The sequence below is a fragment of the Dermacentor andersoni genome, chromosome 9, assembly GCF_023375885.2.
Source record: "Dermacentor andersoni chromosome 9, qqDerAnde1_hic_scaffold, whole genome shotgun sequence".
Classification (NCBI taxonomy): Eukaryota; Metazoa; Arthropoda; class Arachnida; order Ixodida; family Ixodidae; genus Dermacentor; species Dermacentor andersoni.
The window spans coordinates 74,926,171-74,951,861 of record NC_092822.1 but is presented as its reverse complement, the minus strand read 5'-3'; the positions used below and the strand labels follow the sequence as shown (position 1 = coordinate 74,951,861).

Genomic DNA, 25,691 nt, shown 5'->3' with positions numbered 1-25,691 from the left:
CGGCATCCCGAGCGCTCAACCCAACGCTGCCTGCGTTTGACCCAATCCTCAAACTCTGCTGCTCATCTAAACCCAAGAGCAAACAACGCAACGCGGCTTGGGGGCCCAGGGCCTTGCTCCCCCAATTCTAAAGCTCTCTATTATAGCTCCGGCGTGAGCTTGGCACCGGGCGCTGTTATATTCAGGGTGCATGTTTCTAGGGATAGGGTCTGTGTAGATCCAGCTACGGATGTCAAACGGGATCGATTGTTTGGGGCCCTGTTGCTGATGGTAAGTGAAGCCAAGCGTGGATAGAATAAAGCGTCCCGTTTCAGTGAGGGTGAGCCTGAGCCGTTCAAGCTGAGAGCGTATTTGGGCTTCAGGGAGTTCGGCAAGGGTGTTGTAACTCCCATTTGGTTGAAGAAGTCAGTGCTGGTGTAATGCGGGAGGCGAAGTGCTTGCTTGTAGACCCCTCGTATGAGGGTGTTGAGCTTGTTTTGCTCAGCCCGATACCAGTTGAGGTACGCAGCAACGTAGGTAATGTGACATATGACAAAGGACTGCACGAGGCGGAGAAGGCTTTCTTCTTCGCTATACGTTTTAGAAGGCGTAAGGTGTTTTGAGATCTGGCACAGATCTTGCTATTTGGGTAGGTACAAATGTCCATACGATGTCCAAGGTGGCCACACTGGTAACAAATGTACATTTGCTTCCGATATAGCGAACGTGGGAGTAACGTGGAGCCGTAGCGGACCTGATAAGGCACATCCAGTACGTCAAAAGCAATGATCACAGTTGTAGTAGAGGGGATGGGCTTGGCTGTTGGGTTTTGGGCCGGGACAATTTTGTTGTGGATCTGCTGGAAGGGGGGGGGGGGGGTCTCCATGAGTGGGATCCCATGGATGACCCCCTTCGTCATGTGCTCAGCTGCGGTTTCGTAGGCGTTCGCCTCGTGGATGACGCCGTTCACCTAGATAGAGCGGATGCAAGCTTACCGGTCTGCATGGTCCGGTTGAGGCGTGCTGACAACAACCATGTTTTGTTGCGTATTCGGGCAGACAGTGTCTTCTAAGCTTTCTTCGTCTGTGAGTTTGGCTGTTTGGAGAATGGCTGCAGTCACCATGGGACTGTCAATCTTGGCTATATGAAGGGCGCCCTTGGGGCGGATGACAATCTTGATATCCTCCGTCGGAAGCGGTGGCATGTGGCCCGCCTTCAAAACTTCAACTTTAACGGGCTGCCTTGCCCGAGAGCGGGGACGGTTAATTGGGGCTTGAGATGATTCAACGGTCGGAGTTGAATCGTCTGTGTCGCGTTTTGAGCAGCGGGGTCAGGCAGTGAACAGCCAGACTGGGCAGTCACTTATTCCGGCGAAATATCCTGGCCGGCGACCTGGATATTCATAGTGAAGACGGGTGTGTGGGCTCACACTGGTGGGAGATGTAAACAGCGCGTGCCAAGGTGTGACACGCCGCCAAGGCGCAGCCAGCGCAGTCTGAGGCCTATTGACCGGCGAGCTAGGCTTAGCGCAGCAGCGACGTGGCGGGTGGACAAAAAGGCGCGGTTCCCAGGAAAATGGAAAGTTCCACCTGAAAACGAGGTGTCAACAGAGTCTGGACAATCTCACGAATCGTTTGGTGAGAACTTTAGGTAGCTAACCAAAGAAAAAATCTGCGAAAACATTTGAAAAAGCCGGAGCCAACATGAACACATCCGCACTCCTTGGCCTCTTCTCTGAATTCAAAAGTATTGCATCATTTTCTTTTATTCTGGTTCATTGCACAGGTATATATGGTGGAAATGAGCATATAGAATTTCAGTTCAACATACACACCCAGAAAATGCTTATGAAAATTTCCGTGACGTGAGCTGGAGAAAAAGAATGTTTTGAGAAAAACGTTATCAGACCTAGCGAAACATGTTCAAAACACCACATAGAGACCTAAAATGCACCAGGTTCATAGCTGGGTCCCTCGCGAGATGCATTAGAGCCTCTTTTAGCTCGTGTAGCAGCTCGTCTTTTCTGCCTGGCCTGTTTTGTCCCGTCAGTTGACTTGCGCTGAGCATTCTGGATGCGCTGCTGATCTCTGGCAATGCAAGCTTTTGTCGTGTAGTGCCCTGGTTCGACACCAGCCTTCCTGAGGACTTCCAGGGTGCTAACACTGCCATTATTAAAGCGTGCCACAGCATCATTCAAGGCAAACAATAGCTTGTGTGGTGTGCTGCGGCTGCTGATACAGCACATCTGTGGCAGCTCGTTCATTCTCCCACTGCAATTCTATGTGGTCTCTTAACCCTTCACAAGCATTGTGGAGCACACAGCATGCATTGATCACCATTGTCGCTGTAGGAATGGTGCGTTCCATGTGCTTTAAGGTGAAGCGAAACCTAGCCTTCAAACGACTAAAAGCGTTTTCAACAATCCTTCTTGTTTTGGAAAGGTTGTAATTTAACACACCCTCGGGTGTGCCAGGTGAAGCATTTGCGTACGGTTTCTGCAGATTTGCTATGAGGGCAAATGCCTGGTCGCAGAGAATGATCGGCGGCACCTGCACTCCTTCAATCAGAGCTGTTGGCCCATTGAAAAGTTTGCTTTCGATGAGTGCGCACAAGCTTGAGCGGTTGTACACGTACAAGTCATGGCACCACCCTGGTGACCCAATGTTCACATAGCGGAAGCGATAGTGGTGGTCAACCAGTGCCAGTAGTATGATGCTATACCTGCAAGAGAAACGAGACAAATTTTAATGTTGTCCAGAGGACATGGAATTGGGCTGTGTTGAGCATAAATACTGAAAAACACTGAGATCACACCCATTTGTTGCTTGCCAATAATGTATTTACAAGAATTTACAAAAGCGACAACATGGAATTGGGCTGTGTTGAGCATAAATACTGAAAAACACTGAGATCACACCTATTTGTAATATAGCTGGCAACTTCTTGCCTTTAATGTATCTACAAGAATTTACAAAAGCGACAACACGGATACGGCACTTTTTTTACCCACCAGCCTTTGTAGTTGTGATAATCGCTGGCTTGGTCCTTCGGAGGGGACACTGGGAAGTGGCAGCCATCCAAAGCACCAAATCTTTGCGGAAATCCAGTCATCGTGAATAATTCGCGAATTTGCTTGCCCATTTCTGTGGTCGGCACCATAGTTAGCCACTCCTGTGCAAGGTTACGAAGGACAGCAGCACAAAAGTCCTTGCATATCATGTTCACTGTGGAGCGTCCCACACCAAAGAGCTCACCGACTGTTCGATCTTCAGCTGTCGAGCAAAGCCGGAACAGTGCAATCCCAACTCTTTTCTTAACAGCAATTGCGTCTGTCATGACGGTGTCTTGTCTCAGCAAATCAGCGCGACAGGCATCCATAATGTACCTGTATGTGGCCTGGGAGACACGCAAAAACCTTTTAAAGTTGGCTTCACCCAACTGAGGCAATGTGTCCTCGAACCAACGCAAGTTCCTTGGAAACCGCCACCGCTGCCTGGGCACAGCGCCAAATGAACGCATGACTACAGCACTAATCGTGAGCGCATTAGCCAGGAGACGCTGTTCGATTGCACGGCGGTGACTCCTTGCCTTGTTGGCCTCATACTGTAGCCTTCGAATTTCTCGATGATGTTTGGCCCGAAGAAGCGCATACGCCATAAGAAGCTGGAGCATACGGTCAGTCTTCAGGATCACTGCTTGAAAGCTTTGATGCTGTGAGCGCCATTTTTCGAATTTTAATGCTTTGGCTACACTATGGATTGGCCGTTCAGCTAGCTCCGGCTTGAAACAGCTTACGGCTGGGTGCAAGAATGACATTCCTAAAGTAAAATACATAAAGTACGCCTATTAATGATTCTTATGTCATTTATTAAACATTCGCTCCCTAAATAACTCTTTTTTATCGTATTACGATTGACAAGCAAACCTAAGCGTTTCACTGCAGCTATCGTCATCGCAACGCTTAATGCCATTAAGTATGCGCGTGTAGCAGCAACCGAAATATAATGGCATTATAAAAGTTAAGGCCTTACACTTTTCATGGCATTAACCTTGCCCGTGTGGCACGGGTATTAGTCCAAGAAAACATAAGAACTCAGTTTTTAGTGAGCTGTACAGTCTGTTGCGCTGCTGACTAAACTTCTACATCAATAACTTTTAGCGACACAGATGCAAACATCCCTATCCCTTCCACAGACCTCAAGTCTTTTCTACACCATAACCTAAGGCATACCTGGAAACCTTGCGAGATTAAAAATCAGGAGACTTTTTATTTGCACCAGCAAGGGGGGGTGGGGTTGCATTCACTGTTTCAACGTTTCGTTCAAACTTTCAGGCAGTGTTTGATGAGTCTTTTTGCAGGGAACTTGTAGTAGCAGACTTTACTCACTTCAAAAATTTGTTAGAGTAGATTTGCTCAAAACATGGTCCAGACTGAGCCCTTCACTAGCAGCAGGTGTTGGAGGGTTGTGTTGCACATTGATGAGTGGAATTCAGTCCTAGTTTTTCGCGCCGTGCTAAAAACCCTCTCGCACTTTGCATTGCCTTGCGGTATCACGAGTAAATCGAGCATCACATTAGCAACTCGGTGAGACACATTTTCCATCACTGTTATTCATTTTTCCGACCATAGACCTCTGCACATCCCACCTTTCTTCAGAATGTGGGATGTCATTCAGTATGTCCTCTAGAAGATTGTCACTTGTAGTGTGGCAAACTTGGCTTCGAGAGAATCTAAAGCGTCTTCAGCAGATTGATTGGAATTTCCAGGCAGCAGCTGAGGGAAACTCTGATTAAAGAAACGAAGACTCGAGAGCAGTGCCTGTGAAATAAATTTCAGGTTGGCCACCTCTGCATTCTTCAGAGTTGTGTCCACATCCATAACCCTTGACCTCGTCGCATTTCGGAAACGTTTTCTGTAGAAGAGGCCCAATGTGGTCGCTGACACTAAAGGGTAGGTTGTGTTCGACGAGGAGTCCCGTAAACAGGCACTCCACACGTATGACACTGTCGCAGTTGTTCCGGAGAAAGTTCACTATGTTGTCTTGCTGCTCAGCAGTGCGAACATAGCTTTGATGCTTAACCGTGGAAACTTGCAGCTTCAAGTCGCCTCTGCCACCGTGAGACACGCTGACATCGCATCCACATGTACAAAATGCAATATGTTCTCCTTGATGTCAAAAAGCACGGAAATTCAGCAGTATAAGATCGCAAAAACTTCTGAAAATACCTTTTCTTGGGCTTTGATAGTGCCGTGGCATCAAGCACACGAGGATTTCTAGCGAGCACTAATCATACACACAAGCAGCAGCAACAAGATGCACCATGGAGGAAGGCATGCATGAAATGCAAGAGCTGCATTGGCTCAGGCTTTGGTTGGCTTACTAGGCACCGTAGTCGGCTGCTTAGTCGATACCGATGGCGCTTGTGCGGCCATTGTTGATGATGCTGACGATTACGACGTGGCTGTAGATTCCGCGTTGCCGGTTTCGCAAAAACCATTATTGCGCGAACAGAGACCACTTTTCGGGAGATATAGGACAATGATCGTACGATCGGAAAGTTGAGTAAAAAATCTGTCACCCTGGCGAATCTGGAGGGTTGGCAAGTATGTTACAGAAACATTGGCAAGGATAGTGGTATACCGAAGTATTGAATAAGCTGCACGTAATAAAACCAAAACTAGGGAACTGGATAACTTGAAAAGCAGCGCAATATAAGGAAGTACTTCTTTGTTGATTAAGAATAGCACACACTTACAGTACTCGCTCTTACCTTTTGACAGGCATCGATCCTCCGTCTTGTAGTAAGTGCGGCAATAATCTCACAATTCTCCATGTTCTTATTCAGTGCCCTCCAATAGAAGCAGAAAGGAAAAAAATATTTTCCTTCTGCATATTGGGAAAACATGCCCCTACACCTGGCATTTTTTCTTAGCAATGAACTTCTTAATCTGCAAATTGCCTTGGAGTATTTAGCTGAAATAGACACCCTGAATATCATTTGCCCAGGTAATGTTAGCACATGATTAACAGCCCTTGTATGCAAGAGCTCCTTTTAATTTATTCTGTCACTCTTATGTTTTGTTGCATCATGTATTTAACAAAATTCTGTGGCCACAGCTTACATCACTAACTAATCAGTGTCATTATTTTAGTACCTACACATATTACACAGCCATGTCACATCCACCACGAGAATTCATTGTCCATGCTATCTGCAATACATCATTAACATTACCATGCGTCATGGGGCTCTTTGGCCATAAGTGGCCCTTGCGCCTCAAAACACTACCCATCATTTTACGCATTCTACAGCCAATGTGTTAGGCCACTATACAGCCAAGTTACATCTATATCATCCGCCATTGAATGCATCATAGCATCTCTTTGGCCATTATTAGTCCTTGCGCCATTAAACCCCATACATCCGTCCTCATCATTTCCAACTTCCTCCAGATCCGGGAGTTCCTGCATCTCTTCGAAGAGATCTCTCTCCTCATTGCATAAGTTGTGCGGAACGCATGCGCCCATGATTATAAGGCAGCACTGCTTGATGCTGGCTGCGTCCACCAAGTACAGCCTGCGAAATCGCTGCTTAAGTATTCCAAATGTCACCTCAATGGCAACGTGCTGCTGGGAATGGTACTTTTTATATTTCCTTTTCCAGGAGGGCAACCTCCGCTGTGTATCCTTGTAAGGCATCATAAGCCATGGTAGCAACGAATAGGCTGAATCCCCCAGTATGTAACCATTGCTGCATTTCATTGCTGCAGCTTCAAAAAAAGGGGCCTTGCGGAGCACCCTGGCGTCGTGCGCCGAGCCGGGAAATCCAATGAGCACATCTATGAACCTGTTCTCATGGTTGCATATGCCTTGCAGGATCAAACAAAGAAACTTTTTTCGGTTGAAGTATGAGTGCGGGGATTTGGTCGGGGTGTTTATCTCTACGTGGCTTCCATCCACGCAGCCAATGGTGTTTCGTGGCCCCTTCCTAGCGCTCTTTTTAAGAAGCCACCCTTGCTAAGTTCTTGCTGTTGCTGGTCCGGCCACGCGATCACTTCTCCACTCATGCTATGTAAAAGGTCGAGCACAACACTCTCGATGCATGTGTGCACAGATGACTCTAATATCAAATCTGTCTGCAATTGAGTACACCCTCCCAGTTTTTTAACCTGAACGTACGAGCGTCGACCGTCGAGTCGATAAGCGCAGTATGACGGGGCACAGCAGCGAAGTGAGCGAGAATATGCGTGTGCGCGCAATGAGCACTCTGGTGCAGCTGTCCTCTGCCAGGCTGTTCTGCAAACGGGACCTCACCCCTGCTTTGTTTGAGCACCATTAGCATCATAATCCTTTTTCTTTTCTGAACTCTTCCATCAAGTTATAAATAAGCGGTCAGGTGGCAGCGCTAGCGCTGGATGGAATGCGATATACGCCCGCTGATTATACTACATGCTTATCAGCATTTTGTTTCTTTTTGCTATGGGTCGATCATGTAGCACTTTCCCACGGCAAATTAAAGGTATCTGCCACTTGAAGTCCTGCTGAACAGGAACTTCTATCTTGGAAAGAAAAGCGCAGATACATTGTCAGTGTCATAACAGAAATAAATTTATTGCTTTTTCGAGAACAAAAAAAGAAAGAAATACAGAGAGTCCATAAGGATACCTCTGCTCGCACTAGCACTAAGGGGTATTAGAGATTTTCCTAATACAGCTGCTTGACAAACTATGGGCTTCCGGTTGTCCTTCAGTAGCTGCAAAAAGCTCCACCAGATTGAACAACCGTGGCAATGCGTCGCGGAAGAGAGTTGTACAGTGCTGGTGCGAGGTCACGGTCCATTTTCAAAAGCTCCCATTCGGCTTGAACTTTGCACCACAATTTATCGCAGCTGGCGTTGTGAAGCCCCATTTTGGACAGGTTAGTTTTCATTATGCCCCACACGTTTTCAATGATATTCAATGATACAGAGTTCTTCCAGGCGGCCTTTGGCAGGGCGAGACGTGTGCACGGGGGACAAATCCTGTTGTAAAATGAAGAAGCCGTCACCAGAAGGACCGTTGAGGACATGAGGAAGGAGCTCCTGTTCTGTGATACTAATGTAGGAGTTGGCACAAAATCGGCCCTCAATTCTCGGTAGTGCTCCGAGACCCTCTTTTGTTACCATCCCCCAAACGTTGACACTTCTGCGTCCACTGGCTCTTACTTGCTGGACATATCGGGGGTCATACCTATAAGAGATGAAAACAATTACTCAATTTTTATGAGGTGTTTTGTAACAAAGATCCTATATCATTTGTCATGCATTACAGAAACATTTAATGATGAATAATCACGAGTAATTTGTTTGCAATTATGGTTATGCATGTTTGTAATGTAATCCCTGTGTGCCGAACTGCATACGGAGCAAAAGCCTTTGTCAGGGTTCTTGCATGTTACTTTTGCTGCGGTTTCTGTAATCCAAAATAAAACATAAAATTACATGGCAAACAGAAACAGGCAGAAACTAACTAAATATTGATAGTATGAAAAACCGAAGCTGGTTAGGTCTGGTCTGTATACTTTGCGTTTTTGGTCCCACTGCGTGCAAAATGTGGACTCGTCGGTAAAAACGACATTGTGCCGGTCACTTGCTGTCCAATGAAGATGGGCCTGGGCAAAATCCAGTCTTTTGGCCTTCACAGCGTCCGAAAGAAGCAGCTTTTGGGCAGCACTTCGACTCTTCTGGCCTTCTTCCAAGAGGCGTCTCCTCACCAACTCTTCGCTGACATCCAGGCCAACCGCATCTTTAACCTGGCTGGCCGTCATGAAGGGATTGGCCTCAGCGACAAGAACCAAGGCGGCATCCTCTTCTTCTGTCGTCTTCCAAACGCAGTTCCTTGCTGCGTCACCTATGTGCCCTTCATCTCTAAATGCGCAAATTATCCTGTTCACTGTAGCTAGCTGTAAGTCTAAAGTGCTCGCGATCTGTCTTTGGGATGCGCCGCTCAACGACATGCGTACTGCAGCTACTCTCTTTTCCTCTGGAACACGAGGTGGCATCATTCACGCTATGCGAAGCACACTCCCGAAAGACGTTATTATCATGAAGCGCGATGGCAACGACATCTGATGGGGTTACTTCGCTTATCAATTCACACCTTCCTCTCGTATAGGAAAGCAGACGGTACCACGTCTTTTCTAATCTTTTCCCAGCGGCATGCAGACAATAAAAGGAAATGTGATAACGCACAAAAAAGCAGGTGGGGTTGGATCTGGTTCCAGTAACAGCCTGGCAGAGGACAGCTGCATCGGAGTGCTCATTCGTTTCAGTCGTTTCAGGTTTGTAATGAAGAGAATGGAATGTGACATCAGCAATGTGCCACTTATAAAAAGGGCATGCTGTGTGCTGAATAATATTTGGAAACACTTTGGTGATTCTGTATCGCAGCAGTGGATCAGTGAGGCACAGCTGTACAACACAATATTTCACCAGCCAACACACACTACAGATGCACTCATTGCAACTGGAAAAAACATTCGAGCTGCAGTTGCCATGCACTTTCACCAACAGATAGCCCAATAGCTAAGCCATGAAGTTGAAAAGTGCAATTGGTAGACCTTTATTTATTAAAATACTGGGACAGCAGGTCCACCAACTTTTCTTGGGCATTCACTTGCCGTTCCTTCAAAGCTTGATCAGCTTTCGTAGCTTGTTCTAGCATTGCTATAAGATTGTTTTGCTGTGCCAGAAAGCTGTTTCTGAAGGTTTCTGAAGAACTCTCTCTCTTCCTTTTTTGTGGGCGGCGCTGTTGCTTATGTCTGGTGTCTGTGGTATCAGTTGAATTGTCTGCTAAAGCGACTACTTCCTCCGGAGAAGTACTCTCACTGGACTCCATGCTGGAAATGATCTCGAATGAATAAAAAGGATTTGTTGTTTATGCCACCTACACATTAATTGACTGTTTTCAGCCATATATATTTACACACGAGTGCAAAGCCAGAGTGGTCATCTGCCACACAAAACAACCTGTTGGTGAATATGACGAGCAGCTTAGGTATTATGTGTATTATGCAGAGGTATTCCAGTTTCCTTAGTTCTTTAGTTAATTTTTTTCTGTGGAAAGTAATTTGGGTACTCATAAAAATATGGCAAATCTAGAGTTCGGGCTTATTTCCTATAAGCGTGTTAAAGTATCACGTATGTTTGCACTTCTTACCATTTCGACAGTTTCATCCAGAGAGCAGGGGCTCTCTTCTGAATGAGGGAGCGATCATTCGCCGGCAGGGCACCCAAGATTCTGTGCATTTCGGAAAAGAATGGCCAGGGAGACGGTGAGGACCCTGTTCTTTCCCGTGACTCTTTCCTAGAAGCACAGAAAGCAATGATAATTTTTAAAAACTAAATACTAGGCAAATAGAAGAAGCTAAACAAGTTTTCAAATGTTTGCTGTATGCCATGACAAGCGGATATGGACCATACATGCAACTTTACTTGCTGATTCCGTATACTTGTTTACAATTACTTCGTGATTATTTTAGTTTTTTTAGAAACGGGGACTCAAGATTTGGGTACCTAAACTGCATTGAGTTTGCAGCCCGCAAAAAAGGAAGACGAAAAGTTCAGAATTGGGGTGACAACAGTAATGTTGGGTTATATTCTGGCTTGCTACATGATGAAAAAAACTACTTAACAGGACATAAAACATGAAGTGCACATACTCAACGTACGGGTGGTGCGTGAAAGATGTTTTAAAAAATGTATTGCTTCATTTTGGTAAAGCTTAATGGTGAAATTTAGCTAAGTGCTTTTGAAGCAAAGTCACATAAACCAGCTGTGATTATTAAGCATGCTGACATGCCATATTTGTTGATTCCGCTTGGGAACTTCCTGAAGAATTATGCAGAAATGCAATGCAGTACCTGTCTCAATCGTTCTATATTACGTTTTCTCTAGGCGCACGAAGCAAAGAATGCTTTTCGTTTAAAGGAAACCAAGCACAAAGCCGTGAGATCTGGTTTTAGGCCGTTTGTGAAAGCTTTGTCACCAAGGCGGGCCACCTTTATCCTGTTTTCAGACTTCACTACAGGTTTTGGCATAGCAAAACCGGCGCGCCTCGTCACTTCAGCGGTTACATCACCGGCATCGCAGCACACTTCGTCAAAAAGAAGCTCTTCGTATTGTCACTTCAGTTGATCAGCACTTGGTCAGTTATGCACGCCGTGCCGGCGCAGACACGGCGACTTCACCACAACGGCCACCAATGCAGCCCGCGTTCGGTCTGACTCGGCTGTCACGCGAGAGATGTACTGTGCAGGAAGCCCTGCCTTAACTGATTATTGCTATGTATCTCTGCAGGCAGGTACTACATTCCGAGTGCCACGAACCTTGCAGTTTCCTGCATCCTTATTCTCGTTCTCTGCTTAGTGCACGTTGCTTACCTGTATCTCTGGGTCAGGTTGTCGATATTGGTCTGCACCTGCCGACGAGTTCTGGCGATGCCGCTCTGTGCAAGACCTACTACAATGGCGTCGTACACTTTGGCGTTGTGCTTTTCTCCTCGGAGTTGCGGCAAGTGGTCCTCCCAAAGCCGGATTAAAGCCCAAGTCTCCGCCTCCGTCCACATTGACTGCGGCTGCGAAGGAGTGCTGCCACTGCGCTCCCCTGATGCTGGTGCGAGCGAGGAGGACGATAATGCACTGGGATCACTTATGGTGCGTGTCACCCGGAGAATTTACCCGTACAGCTTGAACGACATGTGCAGCTCGCGTGCATATAAAAACGAACGAAATGGCGAAATGACGTTTCCCGATGCAGCGTGGCAAAGTATTGGTGTAGAGGGTACAGGCACTGATGCCCTTAAAAATAAATTAAAACTTCCATTATGTGGCATATAACCCAAAGCAAAAAAAAAAAAATAATGCTAAAATTTTTAAATGAACCAGTTACAACGATTTTACTAGCGTGGTTTTCTGCAGAACTGTAGCTACTTGGGAACGAGAGTACTCCATCCAACCGTAATGGTCATTGCTGAACTCCTTTCGCCCAAATTCCCCATTTAACTTACTTGGCGCAAGGGAGACCATGTGACACGGAGCGCAACTTCATTGGCGTAAAGACGAAGGAGTTCAATGGAGTTCGCGGGTGCCCGTGTGCCAGGGGTATTAAAAGCTCCAACGTTCCTTGCAGGGTCACTCTTAAACCTTCTGCTGTGCTTGAAGACGAAAAACCTGCATTTGAGGGGCCTGTCTTGGCTTCCCATTCGTTGATGTAAAGTACCGAATCACTGTGCACCTGTTCTGGTTCACAGTGATTCACAGTGCACAGGTATGAGGGCACCGGATGGAAGTCTCAATGTCATGACGACAATTAACTTCTGCATAAATCCAATGAAATGTTCTGTCTGCTTCTGGTGTGCCAAGGTTTTGGCAATTTGGCTCTTGTAGAAGAAGAGGCCATGTAGAACTTCAGAGCTGAAAAGATGAAAGGCATAATTAACATTAATTTTTTCAAAATTATTAGGGTTCAGGTGGACTTCGCTTATCTTTGGCATAACTGAGTGTTGTGGCACATTTGTCCAGTTCATAAGCTATCTTTACTGGCTTCACGTCCACATGCCCTGCTGGTGTCTTGTAGCTGGCTTTTAGAAAGCCGTTTCTCACGCACTTCACTAACCCCCATATTCAGAAATGCGCCTTAACTTGAAGCTGTGCCTTGACTTGAACAAGTCCGGCTCAAGACTACACCTGACTTGAGCATGCTGAAGGCAGCCATTATGCTTCATAAACGTTCCCGCTGCCTTCCTTTGTCAAGTCAAGCCCAAGCTATGACGCGGTGTGTCTGGGAGCAAGGTTACCAGGTTGAATGACGATAATAATATCTCATATATCTGTAGAACTGGCGATTTTTTGAAAGGTTAATCAAGGTGCCCGTTTGCAGACCCGCATTAGTAGGAAAAAATGAAATTAAAAAAACAACACGAAAATAGCCACAACCATCCAAGTCAATCCACTGCCGCTCGACAGTCACTTTTAAAATGACGTCGGAGGAGATCACAGCGCCGTCTGGCTTGCGAAAACCGGCACCGTGCTTCACACCCGAAAAAAAGTCGCTTCTTTTGAGCTTGGTTAATAATCACAAAAAAGCTCTAGAATGTAAGAAGACGGATGTCGCATCACTGAGTGCTAAAACTGCGCCATGGAAAAGCTTGCAGTGGAGTACAACGCACAGCATGGTGTCACGCCTCGAGATTCTAAGCAACTGAAAAAATGTTGGGGAAATATGAAACAAAAATGGAAAGAATAGAATTCCGATGAAAAAAAGAAATATTCACAGGATGGGTAAGCGATCTTTTATTGATGACGGAACGTAGAAGACTAGCATCATTGTGTAGGATATTGGAATTGTGTTGTCAAACTGTGCATGTGGTGTCGACAGTATATTGGCTTCGGTGATTTCGTGCTTGCTGGGACTCGTGTCATTGACTGCGAAAACGACAAAACACTGTTACACATAAATTACACGAACAGCGCATCGTCCTGTGGGTGTTATTTATGTCTCCGCGTTTTGACGTTGTCACACTAAATGACATTGCCACTTTGGGACTACTTGACGACACTGTGATAATAGCTGCAGGCATCACAAACATCTCATCACCGATTTTAGCAACACATCGATTTTTGTGAATCCTGCACCAATACATTTCCCAAACATATTATGTGCATCGTAAAAGTGGTCCGTGCTTTCCATGCAAGAAAGTTTTAAAAACTTTACAGGAGTGGAAGTGCCATGTTCCTTACCAGCAGAGGTGAAACCAGCGCTTGCCCTTATTTTACACTTGAAATAGAACTTTGTTGGGTTGTCCTCTTACAGATCAAGTGGTTTGGCTCTGGTAATGTAATTGCATGTCTAATTAGAAACTAAAAGCATGTCGTTCCTGTCAGAAATATCATCTTCCTCTGAGTATTGATTACGTTATTTCTGAAACAATTTACCAAGAATTTCAGGTTTCATCTTATAACCAGTAACTATGATACACGTCAGCCAGTCTCTGTATGGCAAAATAAGTCACGTTAGTGGGGTTGAGACATCAAATTTGTGGCTTGCGCGTTCTTTGTATCAAACGTTCCTTATTGCTCTAGGAAGCATGATACACGCTCGAATATTCTTATATTCTCAGTAAATAATTTAGTATCGCATTATTTATGGGAACAATTTTCAGTTTCAGTTTGTGGACGCAGAGTTTGACAGTGAAGTCACTGTCTAGGAAGCTTGGTCATGTGGGCCCACCAAGCTGTGATGCACACACTGCGGCATCGTCTGGTCTTGCACACACATTCTGTACCAGCGCAGGCAAACAAAACCACGCCGACAGTTGTCTTGGCTAGCTGCGGCAGCTCCAATTATGACTCTATGTCTGTCGCGGCTCATTGCCCTCGAGGCTCTCTAGGCTTGCCCGGTGCTGTGGGTCACCACTCATTGCACGTCACTCTAACGTGGTACGACGTCGCTAAAACTTTCGTTATGCTTCCAACACAGTGACATCCATGTCAATCGCGGTAGCGATGGGTCTCGATCACGAGAACGAGCATTTAGGCTCTCTTTGGAAGCGAATTAAAATATATTTTAAATGTTTTCTGTGTCCAACACTTCATGTTGAGTGTCCTTGCATACAGAGGAAGCCTACAGTATGATTTTTATAGCCTCGAAATTTGGTGTCTCAACCCCTTTAAACTAGTGGAAAGTGTGAGGAAAGCACATCTTTTCCTTCATTGCAAACTAATCATTTATAGTGCCCCTCCTAAACTGGTGGTGTGGCTTCACTTTTGGCACATGAATTCCCCTCCAACAATTTTTTATATTTCTTGTTTCTATTGAGTACTTCCTTACTGTTCTAATGTTTTGTTTGTTCTTTTTACATCTCCACAACCTTGTGTATTGTTGCAGCCCATTTGAACTTAACATGTGTTGCTATGTTGCCGAGTTTACCTTTTTTCGGTGTTAGGAAAACTTAATTGTGCATAGCCTCTTAAGGGCCCCTCACCAAGCCCTATTGCAAATTTTGGTTATACACTGGTAGTTGTAAGGTGCCGTCTAGAAAGCCTTTTTTTTTTCCAAAAAATTTTCAAATTAGTTTACCCAATGTCACTTGGACAACCTGGTTTTCTGTAAGCCGAGTACCTGAAGCCATTTCTAGGAGGAAATTTGCCACATCTTGGGAAATGGATGAACCTGTCCTGTTACCATGCTGCCAGGAGGCAAGCATTACTGCCAGCAGCCATTTTGTCTCTGTCTCGACAAGGGTGCGCAAATCCAGCATTTTTTATGCCACTCAGCCGTTTCATACTTTTCAGACACGATTGTTACCATGTGATCTACATGCTGCATTTGTTTGCATTGGCCAAACCTGCAGACTTCAACATCAACACACTTTTTGTAAATTAGCAATGCACATTCTTTTGCAACTTGTATTCGTCATTGAAGTGCTGATTTATGCTACGCATTCTGATGCAAGTTTTCGTCTTATGGTATTCTGAGATATTTGCAGTTCACTTACGATCTGCGTGCATAAAGTTGCAATTATTTTTCAACGGCTGTTTTCCCCCCCCCCCCCCCCCACCTTGCCTTACTTGTATTTTTTTTGCAAAATAAACCACACGCACTCAATTTTTTGTTCACTCTACTCAGTGTCAAGGTGTTTGCCTCATACATTTTACTCGAGCCCATTTTTGTTGCACTTTTTAGCTTATGAGGGTTTGTTTTATCTTGCCAAACAGAACATGAGAAGTAACATGGAACAGTGTCAAACCTGCAAACAATGAATATTTGGAAAGTTTGGCCACCAGAGCAGAGTACCCTGAAAGAATGGTTTCATTCAAATGACCCCAGCTGGTATATGTACCATAATTTATGTTTCTTCCTAATTTGTTAAATACAATGCAAATGGCTGTCCTGGGAAGCATAACTAAACCGACAGTATACAAGAAGGGGAGACATTTGTGCAGACTTAACATCAGTCAATGATAATTATTGACCTACAGAGAGCAGATAGAGCTGTCCTTACTATAAATATATCAATAAATGGAAAGTAAGTGACATATAAAAATTTAACATGCACAAAATTGAACCACTTAAAGGGGCAGTGAAACACTTATCCGACTGATCATAGTGACCCCACTACTAAAGGACATCGGCTGACTAATCTGCTACAAAAATTTTTTGAATCCTTGAAGTGCAAGCGGAATTAGTAGTTATCGCACCGATGCATTGCTTTCTCCTTTCGTCTCCATGAGTGTGCTGGAAGCTACATGCTGCATGGCAAGGGGGCAAGGCCCTGCTCAAGTTTTTTTTGTCACATTGCTACTTGTGGTTCAGGCACGTGTGGCACTCTCTAAACGCGAGATGGGCGCCTGGAGCTACATCACTTACAGTGACCAATCAATACACACAGCTGTCTGACCATCCTGTGGACAGGGCTTGTGGTGGTCGTATCTTTATTATGCAGCATGCCAGTTTCAGGGCCCCTTTAAGAAGTGCACAAACAACGACAACAAAGAAAAGTTGGTTTCATGAGTTCTGCCTGAGTCACCACTGATATCACACAGTTGCTCGTGCACAACTTATGAAACGATAACGTAGGAGCCATAGGAAACGAACAGTCATGTCGGCAAAAAAAAAAAAAAAACATTATTGTACCAGCCTTGGTGATGAGTGACCTGAAGCACCACAGTGAAAGGTGAAGCTAAGTTGCAGTTTGGCACATAATAGGGTCTCTTCTGCTTACAACGGTGCATGTACAGGAACATTTCGCTTTATAGAATCTTTGCAATATGAACAGCACTGAAATGCAATGTAGAGATGAAACAGTAAAGGGACTGACAACCACACCAAATGTGCCAGGAGAAGGTAGAAATAAAAAGACAATCGTTTATAGTGACACAATCGAGGAGGCTGTTTGCAGTTTACTTGAAAATAATTTCAAATTGGCACGAAATTCTCAAAACCTGGTAAGTGGCGGGAACTGGCAATGAAACCTTGGCACTTCACATGTATGCAATGAAATTATTGTAACTGCTATTAAGTTCCACATACTATTTTAAGATCAGTCTCTCCACTATAGATGTTTGCCCTTTATTTTACGTGTATTATGAGCTAATAGCAACCTCGATCACCTTGCCCTGGGGTTGCCCCGAAACCAGAATGGTGCGCTTTGCACCGCCGTGGTGGCGCACTGCGGAGGGTCAACATCGAGGACAAAACTGCACCCCGTCCAGGGTGCTTGCATGCAGCGCTACTTTGCCCCTGGCGCGCAAGACGTGCGCGAACACGCGTGCGCGCACATTTTATTGTTTGCAGGTGCTGAGCATCTGTGGCAAGCTCTCGAACCTTGTCAAACTGCGTGCTCAGACATACCTGGTTGCAAGCAAACACCAATGGATTTTATAATTAATCCTGACGACCCGTTCCTGACGACCCGTTCAACGAAACTGTCCACTTTCGGCCGCTCTTCACCACATTGTTTTTGGACGAGGTCGATCAGCATGCCGTCTTTGCTGTCAGACGAACTTGAAAAAGGCTCATCGATTGCGGCAATTAGCAGCGCTTCCTTTCTCATTGCCGACATCTCCACTGGCTAACTCCGTCAACTCCGTTGCAACCGCAGCTATCGGGCCAGAGCATACGCGGTTCTGCAGTCGGCAGTGCGCGCGTGCGCGTCCCGCAATGCTTGCTGGGATTGCACCCCGGCGCACCGCCGATTTTCTCGGTGCGAGACGGGGCAATGGAAAACCGCTCCAACAGGATGCGCTTCCGGTGATCGAGGATGGTCGGTGCGCATCGGTGCAGTTGATCGAGGATAAAAGTGCGCACCAAGGCGCCCCGGTGCGCAAAGGTGCGGGTGATCGAGGACGCTATAAGAAAAGGTACACTCAAATGAATGATGCCGCTTTCGCAGCAGTGAGTCGAGTGGCAGAGCCATGACATCCTTCAATGCATGATGGTGCACATGACTGTTTTCATATGCACACAAGTTTGTGAGCACCCAGAGTTATGTGATCTGTATGTGAAGTTTTAAACTAAATGTGCTGTAAACAGATGCCAACACTACATGAATAGCACTACTGGCTTTGCTGAGGTTAAAAAAACGCAGTGACTTGTATACGTCCAAAGTATTTGTAAACTATAAAAGAATGTAGCTATTATTGTATAAATAATTCAACACTTCAAAAAACACGAACTGCTAGAATGGCTTGATAAAATATTTCTTACAGCTATGGCTGCACTTGCCGTCTGCTTCCCAACAATGCCGGCGTATAATCGCTATCACGCTCACCTCTCAATGTTTCAAGCATGTATGCCTTATTTGCTCACTGTAGAAAAAACAATTCTGACGAAAAAAATGTTCCATGGCTGTTTACGAGTTGCCACTGTATGATTGGACACACTGACCGGTAAGCTTTTTGTCACACTTGGGAGAAGTAGAAGAAAAAAGAAGGTAACATTAAAATTGGTTGACAATCCCTTTAAAATTTATCAGCAGTCTGCACCAGCATAGAACGACATCAGTGGCTTAGCCTCAAGAGGAGCTCTGATATCACTCGCTCCTTGTATACGCTAATGATTGCATCCTTGAACTCATCAAAGGCACAGCTATTGTAGTATACAACAGCACAACAAAAAGAAATGTCCCTACAAGAAGCAAAAAAATGGGCCTCCTTTACATGGCACAGCCATTTGCACGTTAAGTTGCGTGCAATACTCTAATTTAGGCTCCAAGGTATCATAGTTCTTGAATGAGTTGTCCAGCTTCGTTGGACATTTAATCTCCAAGAGGGCTTCCTTGCCCTCGCAGCATTTGCATGATAAAATTGCATAACCATCAGGGGAACAACCTCATTATGAAGGGAAATTCCTCGCACAAAACGAGCCCTCTCCGACGCACTTCAAGTGTGTGCCCCAGTGCTTCTTGCCATGTCTTGTATGCAACATGCACTGCACTTTCCTTCGAAATGCCAACATGCATTGGTGGTGTTGTAACAGTTCTGCTTCTTAAAATAAGCATAAGAAATGGGTCAATGTTGGCCCCACCTTTCGAACGAAGAAAAGTCTTCGCTCGAGTCATACAGGCATGAGCAATGCTTGCAGTTACAAGACCCTTTCTGTATCTGTTTCTAAATCTGTATCTGTGCCATTCTGGAGAATTCGACTGTCCCTGTGTCAAGGATTCAATCTCACTCCTGGCACGCTCTCCACCATACAATTCACACACGTGGAGCATGACCTCTTCTGGTGCCTTCTGCTTCAGTTCATTTACTTGAACCCCCAGCATTTCCAACATAGGAAGTAGGGCGGAGCGGCAGGCTTGTTTAGCTGCAAACATAAACACAGCCCTCCATCAGGTTCAGGAGAAAGAAAGCAACTGCAGAGCAATAACTCTGCACCAAAATTGCAGTTCTGCAACTACGAACATCACAAAAAAATCATTCAAGGGCAATTTATGCAAAATTTACAATATAGATAATGCTACTGAAAAGCATGAAACTCGCAGTAGCATGTGCTTAATAACCAACTATATCTAGCGGAGAGCCTACACTGGTTGGGGAGGCACCATTTCAAGATTAGAGAGCTCGGTACTGAAAGTTGTTGCCACCTGCTCATTTAGGCCCAGAAGAAAAAAGATTTTCAATGTCATGAGATGCCGACTTGTTTATTTGCCCCAACAGTGCCCAAGTGCAACTGCTGCCATTGTATGCCCTCTCATGTAGGCTACGTGTAGTTGTAGCAAATAATTCATCCTGTTATTGTGGAGAGAGCTGCAGAAGGGTGGCCTCTAAAAACTAAAGGATGTCATACAAAAAAAAGATGCTTTCAAAAGAAGGATGCCAAAATGCTGTGTAATCTGCTATGTCACCTTCCTTTTTGCTGCTTTGCAATTTTTAGCCTTTTGTGCACTCTCAGAATTATACTTAATTAGCTGTGATCACAGTCTGCGCTTCACATTAAGGTGTGAAGAGTCTTCCAGGAAAGGAATGTCTGGCTTTCTGTGTAGCGAAATGCACCAATGTAGGCCCGTGTCCACACTGGTGGTGACAAACATGAATGAATGAATGTTTAATGTTTAATGGCGCAAGGGCCAAGTATGACCAAAGAGCGCCATGTCTGTGGTAATGAGTTTGCAGTGGAATTATGATTTCTATGAAGTTGGTGTGACGTGGCTGTAAAGGGGCCTTAAAGATAGTCTCTCTAAAGTGCATAAAATCTGTATAATAAAATTATGGCGATGACGTATGACTTGTACCATGAACATTGAGATGCATTACTGAAGAATGATACGATATGTAAAATATATCAGGTTATAAGAAATGCTAGAGCACTACTGCCTCCTTAGAGCCCTTGAAACACAAGGGTCTGGAGGCACATGCTATGCAAAACAATTATCGCAGTGGCATCCTCTGGAGCGAGGATGCACTACGAATTTAATGGGCTTATAACATGTAGAACGACATCATTTAAGAAGTTGAGGACTGCCTTGGTGTTAAAAAGTGGTTCCTTACCAAGAAACATAGCCGGGTGTAGAGGGATGTAATAATGGTATGCAAGTGTAAAATGTTTCTTTCTCACTGTTTCGGCTTCCTGACACTCCAGGAGCACATGGAGGACCGTCAGCCTCTCACCGCATCTACCACAGGTTAGTGGTTCACTTCCGGTAAGTAGAAAATGATGGGTCCCAAATGTGTGTCCTATTCAGAGGCGACAGAATAGGACATCTGTTCGCCAAGATTTTGTTGGGGAGGGCCAAACACCTAACTGTGGCTTTATAACGTGCAGTTTATTATTTGTTTATGTGTTCCACATGCGTTGCCAGTGTTGTCGCAGTTTCTTTCTTAAGAAAGGCTTCAGATCTGCGACAGGGACAGCAGCTGTAGGAAAAGTGGTTAGTGGTGTGAGTGATGTGACCATTTTGTCAGCTAGTACATTACCATCGATGCCTATATGGCCAGGTACTCAGCATACTACATGTCTATATGGTAAATAAATACCGCATAAGAGTGAGTTAAGTTCAATTAAAACAGGATTTGTAAACTTTTGTAAAGAATTCAGCGCTTTTACAAGACTTAACAAGTCTGTGAATATTATTGCTCTATCAAGTTTTAATTTCTTTATATGTTTTACTGCAGAGAGTACAGCAAAGGCTTCTGCAGTGAAGATACTCGTTAAGGGGTTCAATACATCAGATTTATAAAAAGAGGGACCAACAGCAGCATAAGATACACCAGAATGTGATTTTGATGCCTCTGTGTAGAATTCGGAACAGCAGTACTTAACGCGTCTGTGCAGTACGGAACAGCCCAGAACCACTCTTTGACACCAACGCAGTCCTAGGTTCCCTGAAAGATGTGTTACATGTTAGCCCCACTCATTCCTAGTGCCTCCTCTCTTCAAGGATGCCGCTGTGATAGCTGCTTGGTATAGCACATGGCCTCTAGGCCCTTGTGTTTCAAGGGCTCTGGTGAGGCAGTAGTGCTCCAGGTAATTTTACCATCTCGCATATTTTCTATATTGCATCATTCTATCGGTGGATTTTAATGCTCATAGAACGTGTCATTTGTCATTGACGTAATCTTAATACAGATAGATTTTACGCACTCTAGAGCGCCTATTTTTAAGGCCCCTTTACAGCCATGTCACATCAACTTCATAGAACTCACAACTACACTGCGAACTCATCACCACCTACCTGGCACTCTTTGGCCATACCTGGCCCTTGCGTCAATAAACACCATACATTCATTCATTCATACCCTTTTTCGGCGAGACAGAACAGCCTCAATGACCATTGTGTATTGCATCCACAATACAACAGTGACATTTTATACAGCAGTGCAATTGCGAAAATGCTAAAACGGCTATAGAAGTTATGGTGAAGCAATTACTGCACAAATATATGGGATCTGGAATAATAATTAGCAGCATGCACTTGGCTGCATGCCACCTTGAGGCTGCATGTCTAATCAATAATCGAGATTTTAGCACATATGGTCGTTTTACATTTCGTGTGTGTCTGCAGTGCCATACAGACGCCACACAACTCATAGAAGAACACTAAACCCATTACCCAACTATTCAGTAGGGGTATGTGAGTATTCGAAACATATTGAATATTTCAAACCATCAACTGCGCCCAATTAAGGTATGAGGCCACATTTCAGAAAAAATGTGTTGGTATCGAATACAAAGTGAAAATTAGTTATCTATATTAAAGATTGCCTTTTTGTATTCTAATCAGAGTGTTGAAATACACAAAAAAAAAATTTTTATGTATTTTATTGTCAAAAAATTTACTAATAATGCATCCCACGCCAGCAGTCATAACTCATATATACCTCACCACAAGAAAAATTCCTCTTGCAGTTGTGTACATAAAGCCATAATCTTTGCGATGAACTAAAATAATTATGATATCATCAATCTTAGTTTTTTATTTACAATATTACCAAAAACAACGGTTTTCAGCAAGGAATGTTTTTAAAAGAAATGCAACAATAACAAATCTTATTGCTCAATTTTATTGTCTCTAATTGGTTGCACAGCCTGATATACCAAGAATAAGTGTTGAAAGTTTCGTTTAAAAATCTACTCGAGGAAAAAGTTGCGAATGTTCGTGCAAGCTGAAACGGCAGAAAAGTAAGTTTCGAGAAAAACAACAAAAAAGATTTGATATAGCTACATATGCCATACAGCAATATCCAGGAGGGTTAAAATCCACCACATTTGTAGCTCAGGTCCTCCTTAGGTTTGTCTTTACTTTTTTTCGCTCGTGCGTCTGCTCGCTTTTTTTTCTTGCGTTTCTTGCGGCATCGGTAGACTGACGGGAGGATCTCTTGATGCGCTGTTGGCCACCTGTCAAGCAAGCTTTCATTGTGTGGCGTTCAGACTCGATCCCAATGTGTTTCAAGACATCCAGCGTTCCTCTTTTCGCATTGTTAAAATGGCATACGGCATCATACAAGCCAAACTTCAGTGTTGGCAGGCTGACATGGACATTTTTAGGTACCCTTTGCCAGAGCATGCCATTGAAACATTCATTGGAATTCTGTGTCTTGCCATGCAAACATTTCTTGAGGAGCTCGTCTGAACAAAGGTCTTTGTACCAACCTTTACTCTGTTCAGAATGTCATTTGAAAGTCCTCTCTTGTGCTTGTAGTTACATTGGCCAGCCGCTTTAGCTCGGTTGAAAGCACACCAACTGCTTGCTCCTATAGGGCACAGCCCATGCCTTGAACTAGCTAGCGTTGCTTGTTTCATTCCTGCAAGATTTCCGACGTAGGCTCTGATGGCAATGCCATAGTAATTTTGAAGGCGGTCAATGAACCCATCAGTCAATTTTCCTTTGCCACCTAATCCACGCACTGTCTTCTTCAGCTTTCTTAGCCGGCGGCCAACCCATTTTTGGACATGGCCAATGCATTCAAATTTTTTCATGCTATTTGGTCCATAAATATCCTTCACTGTCGAGTAGCTCTACGAGTCTCCATCTCCGTAGTAGTGTACATATTTCAAACCGCGCGTCGTTTCTGACCTCTCAAATATGCGGTAAAGTCCAACTGGCTCCATACCACCGGCAGTGCCTGTGTGGTTGGCATGACATGTTGTGTGGTTCGCCTTCCATTCCAGGACTTCGCTGCTTGTGGGATTCAGTTTGCTCTTGATCTTGCATGACTTGCATGTGCTGGACAAAGCTTCCACATCAATTATTTTTCCTGTATCTACAGATATCAAAGAAACACAGCCATTCGGTGAAAAGTGGCCACGTTCTTGCCATGTGCCATTCCCTGACACTCCGCACTGAGAACTGCTGACAGCCTCCTGCACTTCAGCTGCTGCATCAATCATTGACTTCGATGCAACCTCCTTTGCAGCGTAAGACACCTTCAAAGATATTTTATCGTAAGCGGAATGCCATGGGGGTGGAGACATATTCATAACATTACCAAATGTTTTTGCACCCGCATGCCCACTTCCTAGCTGGCGCATTGCATATACAAGTCGAACATTGTTCTCCGTTGAATGCCCCGACTTTCTTGATGACGAGAAATGGTTCTCATAGCCACATTCAACGCACAGAGTAGCCAACACACAAGACACACCTGCACAGGAGCGCTCCTCAAGTTTCAGGGATTTTGCCAAACACTCCGGACACGCCAGTGATGAAAACACAATTGACAGGATGTCAAGGTCAATTATCCTGTTTCCTTCCAGCGTAGAATCCGATTTACAGTCATCGTAGTCCTCCACATAGCCGAGTTTCAAGGCACTTGCTGAAGCACTCACGTTGACGGGATTGGGTTTGTCGCCCACTTCACCTGTCGTGTGTCTATTTCCGGCAAACTTTCGCTTTCGTCTCCTCTGCGCTCTAAACTTCCCCATGTGCGTAAAGCACGTAACAACTAAGTGATGTCTTTGAACCACACGAGTCACCGAGCAAGCAGTCTGCAGGTTCTTTAATTTGCGTGGGAACGCTCCAGGATACACAGCTCACGTGATCGAAACATCATGCGTCCCTCTTGCGAGCACTTTTGTTATTAAATGAAAGCAAAAATAGACACAAACGCTTAAAAAAGTTATTATGATTGTGAACTGAAAAATTGTGGTGCAAAGAAAGGTAAGACCGCCAAAGGAGCCGAATATTTTTCTACATGTGGAAACCGAAACTGTGTTAGTTTCGGTTTTGCAAAATGCACAGGGGGTTACATATCTAGCTGTATCTTTGGGACGGTTTTAGTTAGGAGCATAATTTTTTTCGCAAACCATACAGAAATGAATGTGTAATGTGATAAAATAAAACTCAAAAAAATTAATTTTTTTCAAAAAAATAAAGTTTTCAAAGTGGCCTCATACCTTAAACGGAATTGGAGCAAAAGCACCGTAAGCTTTCACCCCTCGGGCATAGTACAGACGTAAAACATGGGAACTCGCCTAGTGGAACAGGCTACGTCACTTAAGTAGCCATACATTACAGGCTATGCAGTGAACATTCGCACACTCTAAAGAGTTCTGCGCATGCAAAGAAACTACTGGTCTGCTCCTAATGCTCTGTTTGTGCTTTTAATAAACAACACTTCATAATGTGCTATGTAATGACAGAACGTTCCTGACTATACCACGATCTGAACATTGTTTTATATTAATGCTGCTAATGCCTGTTCATTATTCCAAAACCATTAGATTCGATTCTGGGCGATTTCCATTCGATTCGGTCTCAAAATTCACTGTTCGCACACCCCTGTTATTCAGAATCACTGAGGTGGATATTAAACAGCAATCTTTAGGAAAAACTTCTCTGGATAAGAAGTTGTGCACGCATGCCAGGTGTATTGTCCCCCACAACATTAATAGGTGGCAGGTGCTCTTGGCAAGTATTTCTCCTGTACGCCTGCATCGGCTGGTGGGAACATAGAGACCGAGTGGCTCGGTTTCTCTTCGTAGGAGAGCCATGTTGTGCAGGGCAGCGCAGGCTGTTATTATGCGAGCTGCATTACGAGGCTTGTGGTGCAGCTTCATGCTTAAGCAGGGAAAGTGCCTTTTCCATACTTCAAAGGCCCTTTCTATGGAGTTGCAGGTCTTGATGTGCACCTTGTTGTATCTGATAGGATGACAATACAATGCAATTAGTCAGTTTTCGAATACACACTGTACATTATATTGTGCCAAAGCTTTTCTTCTGTGTAGTTAGC

At 44.6% G+C, this 25,691-nt stretch overlaps 2 long non-coding RNA genes and 1 pseudogene across 2 annotated transcripts in view; 1 reads left to right on the top strand and 2 right to left on the bottom strand.

Moving 5' to 3' along the window:
• LOC140213106 (uncharacterized) overlaps positions 1 to 25,691 on the top strand; it is a 146,605-nt gene that overhangs the window by 60,574 nt on the left and 60,340 nt on the right. The gene's annotated exons all lie outside the window — the stretch shown is intronic.
• LOC140213218 (uncharacterized) lies at positions 1,748 to 24,618 on the bottom strand (annotated as a pseudogene).
• On the bottom strand, positions 7,204 to 12,284 carry LOC140213105 (uncharacterized). The gene is made up of 3 exons (XR_011890030.1): positions 11,400 to 12,284; positions 10,178 to 10,324; positions 7,204 to 8,209 (listed from the first exon to the last, which is right to left on the bottom strand). It is a non-coding gene; the product is annotated as an uncharacterized lncRNA (long non-coding RNA).